This window comes from Ursus arctos, unplaced genomic scaffold (assembly GCF_023065955.2).
Source record: "Ursus arctos isolate Adak ecotype North America unplaced genomic scaffold, UrsArc2.0 scaffold_25, whole genome shotgun sequence".
Taxonomy (NCBI): Eukaryota; Metazoa; Chordata; class Mammalia; order Carnivora; family Ursidae; genus Ursus; species Ursus arctos.
Genome location: NW_026622930.1, coordinates 31,921,497 through 31,937,704, shown reverse-complemented (window position 1 = coordinate 31,937,704; position 16,208 = coordinate 31,921,497). Strand labels below are relative to the sequence as shown.

Genomic DNA, 16,208 nt, shown 5'->3' with positions numbered 1-16,208 from the left:
AGTGTTTGTGCCCAATTCAAGTGATAGCAAGCTCTAAATTTAGCTCCTTTGAATCCCTGCCTAACCTTAAAGTTGTTGCTTTCAACAGCTCCCTAGAGAGATGGCATATTTTTTGAAAAAAATTTATTTTCCATTTTCAAAGCAGTTTTGAACCTAGATTAAATTGGTGATCTATTTTACTTGAACTAGAGTAGATTATTCAACTTTTAAAGGTAGCAGGAGTGGGTACATTAAATAATGCGCATTTGTTCACTTCAATGTCTAAAAAACGAAATAGTTTTTTTTTTTTTTTAAGATTTTATTTATTTATTTGATAGAGAGAGAGACAGCCAGCAAGAGAGGGAACACAAGCAGGGGGAGTGGGAGAGGAAGAAGCAGGCTCCCAGCAGAGCAGGGAGCCCGATGCAGGGCTCTATCCCAGGACCCTGGGATCATGCCCTGAGCCGAAGGCAGATGCTTAACGACTGAGCCACCCAGGTGCCCCAAAAGAAATAGTTTTATGCTAGAAAAACATTTGAATTATCACAGCATCTTGGAGTTAAATGAAATCTTGAGATATCATCCACCCTCTTCTAACAGAATGCTTTAAATAAAAACATCCTCAGAAAATAAGAATTTAAATAATTTTAAAAACTTTTTAAAGAGGTAACTCATACCAAAGTTTACCAGTTTTCACTATCAGGGAAATTATACCTTAAAATTTTTTAAATTATTTCCTTTAGCAAGGTTAATTCAGTTTTCTCATTTATTTCCCCCTATTTATTATTCGCTCTGAATCTGGGGCAAATCATTCTTCTCTACACTATACAGAATACTATATTTGGCATTCAAGATCCTGGTGGGTTAGAAACTCAGAATGTTACAAGGAGCATGATTGGGGTGAAAAGTAGAGGATGATGAGATTCTTAACTGGGCCAGAAGAAATCGGAAGGTATTCACACTATTCTATAATCCCTTCTTTTTACCATTACTACTCAGGTGAAAAGACAAAACTGAATTTCCTTCCTTTCTCATGCCTGTCTCCTACACAGGATGGAGGGGAAGTGGGGGTGGAGGGGGGAAAACTGGTGTTACTTGTTTTAGTTCTTTTTTTAGGTCTTTGGGTGCCAAAGTCTTATTGATGGTCAGTTTAGGTTTTCTTGAACAAAAGTTGGAAGAATGATTATTCCCACTTATTGAACACAAGAATTGTACTAAGTTCTTTATATTGTTTTATTTAATCTATACAACACTATAATAGCATTTTTCTATAAATCAATACATGTAAAACACTTAGAATACTGCCCCAAATGTAGCGAGAGTTCAATAAATGTTATGGTTAACCTCTGTTTTGGAGACAAGAGAACCATGTCTTAGAATAGCGTTGGTAGAATTTGAATCCATGGGCATGAAATTCTAAAGTCTGTGCTCTAAACTGTTGTGCACTATTGTGTTTCTCTCTTTCAAGAACTCAGCTTTTTAAACAAAACTCTTCCCTGATAATTTCCTATAAAAGTACTCTAGGATCATACTTTTTTTAATTCTATATTCTGACTCGTTCCAGTTTCTGAGTCCTATATCCTTTTTTCCCCCTTGCACTGATCCCTAGGGAAGTTCCTTCTTCAAATTATCAAGGTCTGGACCAAATTTATTTAGTGAGAATGTAGAATTTTTCTTACAAGATTTTAAAAGGACAAGTAAGATAATTACACGAAAGGATCTGTTTAGGCTCTTTTTGCATGGTAGGGGGTGGACCAAATAACCTTTGGATCACTTCCACTTGTATAATTCACCATTTCGGCAGGACAGCAACATTTCAGGCCAAAGTTCAACTTTTTTTTTTATTATTAAATTCTTTTATCGTCGCCAGGAAACTAGAGAAAATGAATTCTTCACAGTGTGCTTGTGCATGCAACTTGAAACGGTTTGCACACTAAATGAAATTAAATGAAAGACAGCTGTTTGGGAAAGAGCTGTCAGAAACTGATTGGGTTCTATTAGAGGAGAATAGGGGCTAGGAATAAGTTTTCAGAAACAGGATATCAGTGGTTTCAAAAGCAAGCAAATTTACATACACAAAAGCTCTAATGTGGTTGTGCTGTTGCCTGTCTTTTTAGTTCATCCATCTTAAATTGTTATTTGCGCTTGGTGCGTAGGTGTCTGCTTTCAAGGCTTCTTTCCCCATATCAAATGTGCAGCAGTTCATTCTTTTCTGAGAAGTAAATACAGCACAACCTCACTACAATGCCATTCTAAGTACTTTGGTTTTGGTTAAACTGCAAACCCAGTCATGTTCAGCAAACCACTTCCTTTACCCCAGTACACGTCTCCGTTCCTGCCAAAAGACAAAAGGGGAAGGACCACCTTGGGCAGGTTGCCAGAGGTGCCCCTGGGGTGTTCTGAAATGGCTGCCAGCAAGAAGGGAGCAATTACATCCCACAACAGACTGAAAGCAGATGGTCACCTGTGGTGATGAGTATTAACGCCCTTATTAAGCCTTTGATTTGACCTTACAGGCCCTCAAGTTATGTTACCTGTGTGATCCTCTTCCCTGCCCCCAAAACCCCATTGCTCATTGTTTGGGCATGTGTTTTTATAGGTTACCGTCAAAGCCCTGCTACTGCTGAACAGCGAGCTTCACTGCACTATCTTCAGCCTTCCTGCCAGCGCCTAGTAGGATCTCTGCTGGGCTCCAGTGGCAGAGGCAGGGCTGCATGTGGAACTGCCTTTTAAGGAGTTGTTTTCTAAGCCTTTGGGGATTTTATTCCTGAACTGTAGCCTATCTTCACAGCATAACCTCATACAGGAAATTCAGTTAGCATTCAAAGTTAGGAATCCTAGGATAATGTTGTACTCATAAAGTCTTAGTCTCTGCAGCCTCTCCTTCTATTGAATTTTTACATATTCAACCTCACTTAACAGTGGTCTTCCATAATTCATTAAGGCCCACTCTCAACTGCCTTCTTCAGAGATCTTGCTTGCTATCTTCTCAGTACCTTCTTTCTTTTTTCTGATGCAGAATACAGGGCCACATCCTCTCCCTTGGCTGAGATTAAGGAATCACATGATTCAATGTGCCCATCGGTAGCCCGCCTTCCCTGTCTACAGATCTTAATCACAGGATAGATCCTATCACCACTCCTGGAGTATCCATTGCCATGTCTCCAAGAGCCTAGCACATGGCACCATCTCCAGTCTCTCCCGCCATGCACATGGACACATTTTCAAACTGAATCACAGGAACGTCCTGCGGATCCCATAGTTCCCCATCCATAAAGCCACATTTGGGAATAATAATGAAAGGTTAAAGTACCAATGCTCCCGTAAGGTAGACCCCGCATTTTCTGTGACCAGGAGAAAAGCGCTAGCAAAATAAGTGTGTCTTGATTATTTTCTCCACTTCTCTGGTTTAATTTACGTATAATTTACATAAATGAGTTTCTGGCCGTCCAGTGATTATGTTACAACTCCTGCACTCAGTACAACTTCAACAAAGTGAGTGGGGTCTGAGGCACCTGGCAGGGTTCCCCATCTTTAAAAATACGTTTACTGAAGCACACGTCACTATTGAAAGTAAGCCTGAATCTACTGGAGATTTTTGTTGGGGTTAATATTTGCTTCCTACTCCTCCAAGAAGTGCTTCTGGTTAATTCTGAATGTTTTCTTCCTTTTCCTCTTGGTTGTGTTCCAGAGTAGACACCAACAGTATTCCTCTTTATAATCAGGAAGTTGTTGAGCGCTCATTCTGTGAGAGTCATGGCCGGAAGGGACAGAGTCTATGGATATTGGGAATATTCTACCTCTTATTTTCTCTGCATCACATAAAGAATTAAATCATCAGGCTATCCCATTGTCACCTCGTTAGATTTAACTATTGTATAACTTATCTTACCAGCTTACTTTCTCATTCATTCAGAATACATTTATTGAGTACCTGTTATGTGTTAGGCACTGTGCTTGGGCTGATGTTAGAAAAATTGGTAGTCTAGGGGCGCCTGGGTAGCGCAGTCGTTAAAGCGTCTGCCTTCGGCTCTGGGCGTGGTCCTGGAGTACTGGGATCGAGTCCCACATCGGGCTCCTCTGCTATGAGCCTGCTTCTTCCTCTCCCACTCCCCCTGCTGTGTTCCCTCTCTCGCTGGCTGTCTCTCTGTCACATAAATAAATAAAATCTTTAAAAAAAAAAAAAGAAAAGAAAAATTGGTAGTCTATGTTCCCTGCTCTTGAGAACTTATGGTCTGGTGAGCTGTGCTAAGGAAAAGTGTTTTTCTGAGTGTTGATATGATGATTACTCTGTTAATGGCATTTATGTCAATAATAGGCCTTAATAATATATTTCTCTCCTTCTTCATTTGGCCAATGTAATATTCATCTCCTCCAAAAAATGTGATCAGCCCTTTTGTCTACCTGATCTCAGATGAGATAACAAAATGTACGTTGGGGTACGTGATGACACAGCCACAAATATAATTCTTTCTTTAGATAGTCTTTCTCAATTCTTGGCAAATTTTAATTTTTAACATCATGAGTCTAAGCTATAGTAATTCAGATTTAATTATCATGTGATCAAGCTGGGGTGATTGTTTTTAGTGTAGCCATAGGAAATCAAAGCCGACAGCTGGGCTGGAGCTGTGTCCCGGCAGGTTCTGTTGAGCTGTATTCAGAGGGAAAAGTGGTGGCAGCTCCCCAGGCTCCCCTGCTCCAGGAGATGGTCTTCTTTGGTCATCCAAGGCAATACCTGCCAGATGCTTTTGAAGCCAGTTCAATTAACACTCAGGAAGCGAGACTTCAGTAAAAAGGTATTAAGAATATAGCTCATGTTTAGTGGGCATGTCATCACTGTTTTCCTCTTTAAAAATTTAATAAACTCACTACACAGAAGGAATATTTACCTTATATAATTAGGCAGTATTTCCCCTAAATTACAAAGACATGCTTTTAAGTTTCGTTGTCTTAAGGTTCTCTGAATTCTCATATGATATTTGATCTATGGTATCTAATTTTTGCCTGAAGATATTTATAGATTCTATTGGGTAGGATAGCATACTTATGTTTAAAATATAGTCAGTTGGTTTGCCAATTTTTATTAATTTCACTAGAATTTTCACTGGCTACCTTTTTAAAAAAAAAAAGATTTAATTTATTTTAGAGAGAGAGAACACATGTGTGCAAAAGCAGGGAGGAGGGGCAGAGGGAGAGAGAGAATCCCAAGCAGACTCTGCACTGAGCCCAGAGCCCAGTGGGGCTCTATCCGACCACCCTGAGATCACAACCTGAGCCGAAACCAACAGTTGGTTGCTTAATGGACTGTGCCACCCAGGCGCCCCTGCATTAGCTACTTTTAACTTTCTTGGAGGAAGTCTGTTTATTTCTAACTTAGATTAATCAATATCATCCCTATTGTAAATGATACGATAGTGAAGCTGGAATAAAATTTTTTCAATGTATAACAAATAAGGGGTTAATATCCACTATATGTTAAGAATTGTTAAAGAAAATCCATGAGAAAAATAGGTAAGAGTTTTTGAACAAGTAAGTTCATAGATGAAGAACTACAATTTGCCTGTGATAACCTTGATACTATTTAAAGAAATGCAGATTTTAGTACATTCTACAGGAAGGCTTTTCCTAATGCATTAAGCTGTCAGTAGAAAGGTGTGATTGATACTCAGTGAGACTGGCGCAAATAAGGAAAGGTTCCTTTAGCTGGGCATTGTTGGGGGTCCTCTCGGGAATGAGTTGTCACGTACATATGAGAAACTTCTTGTTGAAGGCTTTCTCACATATAACACATTCATATGGATCTCTGCAACATGGATTTTATCATTAGATCTGATTCCTGTGAGAAAATGTTATTACTTTCAAACAACAAATGCTTTTTCTCTCATGTATGAATACTCTGGGGCACATTGAGGCCTGATATCTGGCTGTCGGGGTGACTGGATGGAGCCCTTAGCACAGTCACTACATTGAGAGACTCTAAGTATGAGCATTTGGAGGATTCTGCACATTTGACCCGTCAGTGAAGGCCTTCCCATAATCAGTTCATATAGACGTTTTTCTGCTGTATAAATGAACTGATGCACTGGAAGATGTGATTTCCCCAGTGAAAGATTTCCCACAGATACTATTTCCATGAGGTTTCTCTGCAGTATGAATCTTCTGATGAGTAATCAACTCTGACTTCTGTCTGAAGACCTGCCAACATTCAGTACAAACGTAGTTTCTCTCCAGTATGAATTTTCTGGTATGCAATCAGTCTTAATCTTTTCGTACGTGTTTCTACATTCGGTACATGTACAGTTTTTCTCTTGTGTGAACTTACTGATGCTCTAGGAGTTGTGGCACTTATGGTTGTTTTACTATTTTATCCTACATACTTGTGATCATTATTAGTGACAGCTGTCCAGTCCTGAGTCATAGCAAACCCCTCAGCCTCCTTGAACAATATGCTTTGCACTAAATCATATTTTTTGTTTTATATCTGAATCTATTAAAGTGGATTTGGACTATTTTCTGTTAATAATAGAAATTGTTCCAAGTTGCAATATTAGAAGACAAACCATTTGTTTCACACTGACCCATTTATATAGATTGTGTACTGACTTACCATAACATATTCATCCTTCCTATTTATGCAATCTGAGTGTAGTACAATCAAATGACAGTTTTTGTATTTACCATCCTAGTGTGATAGTCACTCTTTCAAAGGAAGCTTTTGAGGGCTCTACATAGCATTTTGCCATTAAATTTGTACAGTAATATAGGATAGTTTCTGTGTTGTATTTTATTATATATCAACATATAAAAATTGTTACATCAAGAGTATTTATTTTTTTAATCTTGTTATTCTCATTGTGATGAGGTTTAAAAAATTTTTTTGAGCATAGTTGATGCACAATGTTATATTAATTTCAGGTGTACAACATAGTCATTTACCACAAGTATAGCTACCATCTTTCATTTTGTGATGAATTTTTTATTATCCAAATATGGGCTAAATGTTTATCAACCTGTGTTTCTTTGTCATGGGTTTAATGTACAAGTAAAAATATTAGTATTTCCCTAAGTCTTCCACAGTATTTTCATTGGGCATCAACTGATTTGTCAGAGTTAATTATTATTTACATGTCATTTTTTGTAAATACTATTTATTGAGTGCTTACTGTGTAACAGATACTGTGCAGAACATTTCATGTACTGTCTCATTTAATTATCTTAGTAATTTTTAGTATGACACTGTTTTCAAGTTGGTGATAGTTTCAAATGGGCTAAGATAGAGCATGAGTAGCAGTAATTCAAAGTGATCCATTGGTAATAGGTGTAAAGCTAGAGCAACAGGCTAAATTATTCAAATATTGTTCAGATATAAAATTTTCTTTTAGCCCACTTAGTATTCTGCCCTTTGAGTAGTGAGAAAATATGGTCTTCTGTTTAAACAGAGAATTTGAGAGTCACTAGATTATATTGTGAACTTTTAATTTTTACCATCTAACTCTGTAAGTTGTTATATTTCTGTTACAATCCCCAACTGGAAATGTTGAATGAATGTGCCTAACTATTACTAGGGTGCATGTTGTACATTCACAGGCTGAGAGCATCTGTGAATAGTGCTTGGTTTTTAGTTAGTAGTGTTTGTTCATGGTTCTGCGTCCTATTGAATTGGGACTTTGCTTATATAAAGAAATGTCTATAAAGCCACAGGCAAGTAAAGTTGGAATTTCTTCCTTGGGGAAATCTGAAGTGTAGAGTTATAAGTAAATATTAAGGTTCAAAGTGGGTAATATAATGAGCACAGTCAAGGAATTAGTAATTATGTAACACTTAATGTTTGCAAAATGTTTTACAGCCATATTTATTAATTTACATAAGTCCCCTGGAAGGTAACAGTGTTATTACATGTGTTTTATAAGCAAGAGGGGCAAAATGTGGGCAAATTAAGTGGCAAAAAGAAGAGTGACAAAAATTAGGACATTGATTCTAAGATGTGGGCCTATATCTTATACTATGTTGCTTCATTAGGGAAATAAAGAAATAAAATGCTTCTGTTTTGTTATAGACATGGGCATAGTGCCTATTTGGATAATTGTTTATGAATATTTATATAATTTTATATATTATTTTCTCTTATTTTTTGGTTATGTGGCTCAAAGGCCTTCTAACACAAATTCTAATGAATGAATGTCTGAGCTTATTAGCTCATGGATAAGGTCCTGAGCTATAAATTCTCCATAAAATGCTGCAGATGTCATGACCAGCAGATTGGTGGATATGTCCAGTCGATGCTCAGTGTTATCTAGAGAGAATACATTGTGAGACCAACAGAGTTATGACCTGGGGGAGCTGACCTTGTTGACCACACACTGCCTGTGGCTGCTCTCTCTCTGTTACTCTGTTTCTCTTTGTACTTTCCTTACCCCCTCCTCCCCCCACCAAAGAATAGCAAATTTCTGCTAAAGAGTAATGAATTTGCTCACAAGCTCAAAAAGGTAAAACAAGATCATCCATAACAGAAGAGTAGTCTAAAAGCGGCCTTAGGCTCCTACATTAGAAAGCAGAAGGAGACATGATAAATTATTGCATTCAATTAACCTTTCTTTTACTTACTGAGTGCACAGAAACTGCTTTAACACCCTGAGGTGTGACCAGAAGGTAATGAAGAGTGATTTTTTGAAAATAAATATACCGTAAGGTACACTGTTTAAATGACTGCTATTCTTCAATGTAGCCATTCTTTACATAAATCCAACAATGCTGCCATTGCAAAAAATATTTTTAGAACTCGTCCTTTTGAATTGCCTTTAGAAGCCATTTATGAACTGTAAAGGAAACCAGTCTCATATTTGCTTAAAGTCTTACCATGTTTCTTTAATCAACCCTTCCCCTTGCAAAGAAACTTATTACCCAGATAGATTACTGACCTTTTCACCAGCCTTTGTTCTGCACTAATTTTTCTTTCTCTTCTGTTGTCAGTCAGTTCTATACTTTAAAAAAGTAAAGATTTGCCATCAACAAAGGTATTTATTGTTTTAACTTTTTATTTTGAAATACTTTAGACTTACAAAAAAGTTATAAAAAGAGTACAGAGAGTTCCTATATATCTTTCACCCAGCTTCCCTTAATGTGAACATCTAACTTAAGCCCAGTACAGTTACCAAAATCAGGAGATTAACATCAATAAAATACTATTTGTTAATCTACAGACATTATTTAAATTTGTCCAGTTTTCCCCACTAATATTCTTTTTCTTCATCAGGATCCAATCCAGGATCTTACACTACTTCATTTTGTTGTCGTGTGTCTGTCCTTGGTCTTTCCTAACCTATGACAGTTCCATGAGGACATTTAAAGGATAGTACCACCTCTCTCCCAATCCTTGCAGAAAAAAAAAAAAAAAGAAAAAAAAGAAAGAGCCATAGACTCTGAATGTGAGTCCAAAAATTCCAAGTTGACAGAACACCAATTTGTTCAAATTACTTGTCTATGTATTTGAGGGTTTTTTTTTTGTATTTGAGTTTTGAAGTATAATTAACATACAGTGTTTTATCAGTTTTAGGTATACAACATAATGGTTCAACAATTCCATACATTACCCAGTGCTCACCCAGATGTGAGTCACCACCTGTCATCATACAACAGGATTAAAATATTATTGACTATATTCCCTATGCTGTACTTTTTATCTCCATGACTTATTTATTTGATAACTGGAAGTTTGTACGTCTTAATGTATTTTATCTATTTTGCCCGTGCCACCCTCCCCCTGCCCCTCTGGCAACCATCATTTCTCTGTATTTAAGAGTCTGTTTGTTTGTTCATTTGTTTTATTGTTTTTTTTTAAGATTGTACATATAAGTGAAATCATAAGGTATTTGTCTTTTTCTGCCTTATTTTGCTTAGCATTTTACTCTTTAGTTTCACTCATGTTGTTACAAATGGCAAGATCTCATTCTTTTTTATGGCTGAGTAATATTCCACTGTATGTGTATCACTTCTTCTTTATCTATTCACCTATTGATCGACACTTGGGCCACTTCCATATCTTGGTTATTGTAAATAATGCTGCAATAACCATAGAGATGTGTATATCTTTTTGAATTAGTCTTTTTTTTTCTTTGGGTAGATACCCAGTAGTGGAATTACTGGATCATATGGTATTTCTATTTTTAATTTTTTGAGGAACTTCCACAGTTTTCCACAGTGGATGCACCAATTTACATTCCTACAATAGTGTACGAGTTCTTTGCACCCTTGCCAAATTTGTTATTTCTTGTCTTTTTAATTCTAGCTATTCCGTGTCTTGTTCATTCTTTCTTTCATTTATTTGACTAGTTGTGAGCCTACCATGTGCCAATTTGTGCTGATTACTGCAATAAAAAGAAGAATGAGATGTGCTTGGGAATAAAGAAGCTCATAGTGCATAGAAGCAACAAAACTATCTATAACCCTGGTGTGGCTGTGTATTGAGCTCTGGGAGTTTTGCCCTGGTGTTCAGTCTCTTTTATCCCTATCTTCCTTCCATTTTTTTCTGCCATCACCTTAGTTCAGACTCTCATTACCTCATGCCTTATCAATTAGTCATTTCCTAAATGGTCTTTCTAGTTCTAACTCTCTTCCCCCTTCCAGCTCACCTAAAATACCTCTGTACATGCAATATCTCTCTATTTAATAACTCTTAGTAGCTCTCCCCAAGTTAAATTTTTAATTATTTCCCAAGTTTGTAACTCGGCGGACCCGATGTTTCTGTTAATCACTGGGACTACTCTAATAGCTTCTTAATTGGTTGCTCCATATCTGCTCTTGTACCCTCATGTCTTAGACAGAGTGATCTTTCATAAATGCAAATCTGATTACATCATGCTTCTTCTTGACCCTTTTAGCAGCTTCCCATTGTCCTTACGTTAGCATCTGAAATCTTCAGCAAGGCCTCTTAGGCCTTGTATGATTTGGCCATAATATTATTACCTCATAGGGTTTTTGGAAGTATTACATGAGTTAAAACTCATAAAGTGCTTAGAAAACTGCCTGGAATATAGTAAGCAGTCAATAAAAATACATATTCTCATTTAATCAAAAGTTTTAATCAAGAATTTGGTGAATTTTATAAAATGCCTTTTATCATGTATAGAGGTGACAATATAATTTATTTCTTTTGATGTTCTAATATGGTAAATTATATTAACAGATTTCTTAATATTGAACTATCGTTATATTCCTATATGAACCCCATTTGGTCATGCTTAATATTCTTTCGAGGTGCTATAAAGTGGATTCTGTTTGATAATATTTTATTTAAAATTTTATATCTATAATGAGTCAAGTTTATCTGTAATATTCATATTTTTGTGCTAGTTCCTCACTCTCTGGTCCTTCTATTAGATATCTTTTTTTCCTTTTTTGTAGCATTTTTTGCTACTATAAGTACTTATTTGTGCAATTATTTGTTTGATGTCTTTTTCCTGCTAGAATGTAAGTACTGTGAAGTCGAGAACCAAGTCTATTTTGTTCATCACTGTATTTCCTAGCCCTCAACACAGTTCTGAGAGCACAGGTAGGTAGTCACCAAATATATATTCATTGAATAAAAGAATAAATTAGTATGATTAAAGGAAATGAACACATTTTTGTTCAGTGCTTCAGTTGACTTGAGCTCCTTCTAGTACAATAAGGGACTGTGTCAAAGCTGTTCAGATTCTTTAAAGTTAACCAATTCCAAGCAGGGAGATTTTAAACAAATAGTGGCTCTTTTTCCTGTTTCCTCTGGTCTCAAAAATACTTGAGATTTAATAAAGATGTAGAATAATTTTATAGAAGTTATTGTATTGTTCCTTACCTACAGCACTTCCAATTAGGCTATTTTTCTTATTTAAATAAGAAATGGTGCATTTACAAAGAAATGGGACAGAGGGCTGAAAGCTATAGTCCTTTGTCACTTGTTCTCAAGACTCTGACCAATTAGAACTTCTTGACTTTTTGTTTTTTCCAACACTTAACTGTTTAAAGGAAATCTTGACTGTTAGAGATAACCCACCCCTCGCAACATGAAAAAGGGAGAACCTGATTGGCCCACATTAACATTTAGGTTGGTCAGAGGGCATTGACTAACATATAAATTGTGGATTCTTAGGTCAATATAGTACCTTTCATTCACTTGGCAGGGACACGGGGGTAGGATCATATGGTATAAACCATGGCTGCTACCCCTCAACGGGGTAAAATAATATCCCGTAGAGGAATGTGGGTAGGCACGTGCAATAATACATGTCTGCTGCAACCTCTTACTACCTTGAAACATTAGAAAAGTTTCATAAATGCTCTAGCTTTCAGTTTCTTCACTTTTAAAATAAGGCTAATAAAGAATGCTTTCAAAGTTACTGTAATGATTAGAGATAATATATGTAAAATGCCTGGTGCACAGTAGTACTCAATAAGTTATAGCTAGTGTTATTCATATATGAGGTAATAATAAATGTGATCTAATCTGGAACACACAAAAGAAAAAAGTTCTCTAACTTCCAAGGAATAAAGATACAATGTCAAAACTTAGAGACCTTAACTTTCTTATAACCCATTCTTTCCATTTTAAAGAGGTGGTTGTAGAGAATTCTACATCTAGCAATATGATAGAAGCTGAGTACCGTACAACTAAAAATTCTGGTTAAAATGTAAAATCTGTCTCTTTAAAGCATGGTTCATCTGAAGATAAAGTAAGAAAAGGAAGTGTTGGCCAGAAATATCTGAAAAAGGAACATTTCTCAGAAGAAAAAAATTAGGGAGGATTTTCCCCTGAGAGCAGCTGCCAGTCTTTGGTGAACTAGAGTCTGGGTTCTGATGGGCACATGACACACTCAGAGTTGAGGGGGTAGGAGACGAAGCTGGGGTCTGAGCAGGATAAGAGGGTAAATGGGAGCTTTCTGCCTATCTCTGAGACTCCAAAGGGCAATAACCTCAGGGGGCAAACTAGGAAAAGCTGCCCCTGAAGTAGGAGACCTGCTCTTCTCAGCTATGGCTCTGGATGGATTGGGGTGGGGGGGTGGGAATCTCTCACTCATTCATTCAATAAATATTTATTAAGTGCCTATTCTGTACTAGGCACCATTCTAGACACTAGGCATTGTGCGAATATCTATACAAAACTTGTCCAATATGGGTTTAGCGCTAGAAATTTAAACCTGGCCTAAAAACCTGCTGATTAAAATTTGATGTGAAGAAGTACTGGTTTGATAATGTCCCTAAATTGGCAGTGTTCACAAACATCCGTGATGTGAATGCTTACAACATTCTAGGCACTGTCCTAAGCACTTTATGAGTTCTGACTTATATAAGTCTTCCAAAAACCTTATGAAGCAATAATATTGTTTTCAAAAGCAAGGAGGTTAAGTAACTTATTTACTCAAGACCGCACAGTTTATATGTAGAAGAATTTAGTTCCAGTCTGGAACTAGGCTTTATAACTACTACACTATATTGTCTTTCACGTAAGGATACTTTTCTCATACATATATATGTGTGTATGTATCTTATTTGCGAGGCTAACATCTTGCTTAATAGGAACACTGAATACATTTCCATAAGGTCATTGAGATAACTAGCAGAGAACTCAGAGATCACACAACTGTGACATCTCTGTTCTCTGAGGCCTCATAAAAGAGTAACTAGCTCCCTGATGTCACTTAGTTGGCAAATAGTTTTTGCTCATTTTGAATAATCAATAGATCTCACAGTTAATAATAATAAAGACAGGTTTTCTTACTCTCATTTTAATGAGATAAAGGTACAGTTGAAAGAGAATATGTAACTTTCTCAAGCTTTCATGACAAACAGGTGACAACTAAATTTTCCCACATAATGTCATTTTGGATGAGAAATATATCTTTATTTAAAATATTACATCAGTGAGTGGTAAGCTTTATGGAGCACTTAAGCCAGCAGTAACATTACTGGGCCCTATACTAGGCATATAGCAGAGAGGTCTGAAAACTGGATAGGGCTCTAACATTAGTTTCTACAGCATTCAGGACGAAATTAATTTAGAGTCAGGCAAGTGGAATTGCAGGATTTAAGAGGGCGAGAAACGAATGGTCTGTGTTCGCTTCTTTTTTTATCCTCTCATTTTCTTTCGTTGATGTTCTTCTCAGATGCCAGAGACCAGTCATGGCTGCCAGATGACTGGGCTCTGCTGGCTCATCAAGAGGCTGTGGCAGTGCTTGTTTCCATGAGAGCTGGAAGAAACGATGCAATGGAAAAAGCACACGCAGTCGTTTGTCAGTAGCTGGCTGTGTCATTCTCAGTGCCCTGTGTTCCTCTAAATGGGAATGGAGTCTGATAACTCTTAGAACTCGGGCTTCATGAACACAAATTACAGGACTTACGGGCTGAGCTTCAGTGTGAGCAGTGGCAGAGCACTTTGGTTAACGTGTCCCACACCCAGGTTTGTAGGGCTAATCAGTACGGTTTGGCTTTGGTCAGTTTGATTGCCAAGAGGTTTGGATATGCCTGGGAGAAATAAAAAATGCCTAATTTCTGGGGATATTGGTACCGTTTAGATATTCAAGAGGTTTTAATTAATTAATTTATTTTATATTTATTTATTTACTTATTTAAGAGATTTATTTTTAAAAGGTAAACCCCTTTTTCTGGGGCACTTGGGTGGCTTAGTCTGTTAAACGTCTGCCTTCAGCTCAAGTCATGATCCCAGGGTTTGAGCCCTGCATCGGGCTCCCTGCTCAGTGGGGAGGCTGCTTCCCCCTCTCTCACTCCTCCTGCTTGTGATCTCTCTCTGTCAAATAAATAAAATGTTTTTAAAAAGGTAAACCCCTTTTTGGATGATGGATGAGACAGTTGATATTAACTATCATGTAATCTGCCATGAAATTTGATGGTAGTCTCTGTTCTTAGAACTGTAGTTCCATCAAAGTCCATTTTTCGGTGTCATTTAGAAGTGTAGTAAATATAATAAGGCGCCATGATACATAGGATCACATAGAAAGAGTTTATAAAACAGTTACTGAAATGATAGCTGTGAAGTCAAAGCAAGACGTCGCCACAGTGGGTCTTCCCAATGACTATCAGTATTTATGTTGATGGGCACTCTCATTCAACCTGGTGTTGTCCCGTGGCTTCTCAGGTGGAAGATCTGACATGAATAACTTGGTTGTGTAACTGTAATGAAATGGAAGTTGAATTATATACATCTATGTCTTTGAGCCATGCAGTTTCTTAGGGCTGATGATAATTTTTTTTTCACCTGTAGTAGCCAAAAAATAATCATTCTTTTTTATCAGTTTTTAAATATTCATACTAGCTTTTAGTTAGTGTGGCCTAATTTCTTGATCACTTTCATTTCTTCGGTTCTGTTTGTTGTGCACATTATTTTTCTGGGGCAGCCGTTTAACTCTTGTGTGTGCCAGAAAACAACTCACACTCAGCAGTTGCAAAATTACTTTCCTTCTTTATGGATTATTCTGTATTCGAGTCTTCCAGTGCTAAATCACTGTCAGCAAAGATCAGAAGCAGCAGTCAGAAGTGTTTCACTCCTTTGAACAACTATATCAAACTCTGCCTACCTCCCTGCCCCCTCAAATGGGTTTTTCATGTGACTCTCTGGTCAGTATGAGATTGCTGCTGGTCTGAAGAAGAGGCTGTACAAGGACTCTCCTGACAGCAGAGGTGCCTTTCACTTCCTTTGTGCCTAAACTGCAGCAGCTGTTCCAGACCCACAAGTGAACAGCTTGTTTTCCAATCAAAATGGATTCTTTTGCAATTCGACCTTTTTTGGAAATTAGGTACACTTTCCAACGTATATGTTTTGAGGCCCTTGGGTATTTGAACCATTTCCTAGTCTACTTTCCCAGACATAAAAGATACCATGTGTGAAATATGTGGAATGAGAATGTCAAGGTGTTTGGGTGGATTCTTTCTGCAGAAAATATATTTGCTTATTGCAGTTTCTCTGTCAAGATTTTAAAGTAAGAGAAAATCTAAAAGCACCTCTTCAGAACTGAAATCATTTACGTCTACTGGCATAAATAGAACCTTTCAGAGTATAAGCCAACAAGCCACCTCAAATACCACCTCCTTTGTGAAGCCTTCTTCAATGCCTTGTGCAAAGAAAGTCTTCCCTACTCTGCTTTTCCAAAGCACTTTCCACTTCCAAAAAAGCACTTATCTCACATCTCAGTCTGCCTCTGAAATATTTTTTTCACTTCTCTCCCCATCTAACACTGAAATCA

General features: G+C 37.2%; 1 protein-coding gene and 1 long non-coding RNA gene across 22 annotated transcripts in view; one reads left to right on the top strand and one right to left on the bottom strand.

Annotated features, from left to right (window-relative positions):
- RAD51B (RAD51 paralog B) overlaps positions 1-16,208 on the top strand; it is a 716,334-nt gene that overhangs the window by 222,666 nt on the left and 477,460 nt on the right. The window lies entirely within an intron of this gene.
- The window catches only part of LOC125282845 (uncharacterized), a 75,149-nt gene that overhangs the window by 20,541 nt on the left and 38,400 nt on the right, over positions 1-16,208 (bottom strand). The window contains exon 2 of the long non-coding RNA XR_007190230.2: positions 8,898-8,955. This is a non-coding gene — a long non-coding RNA (uncharacterized LOC125282845). The remainder of the gene's footprint in view (positions 1-8,897; positions 8,956-16,208) is intronic.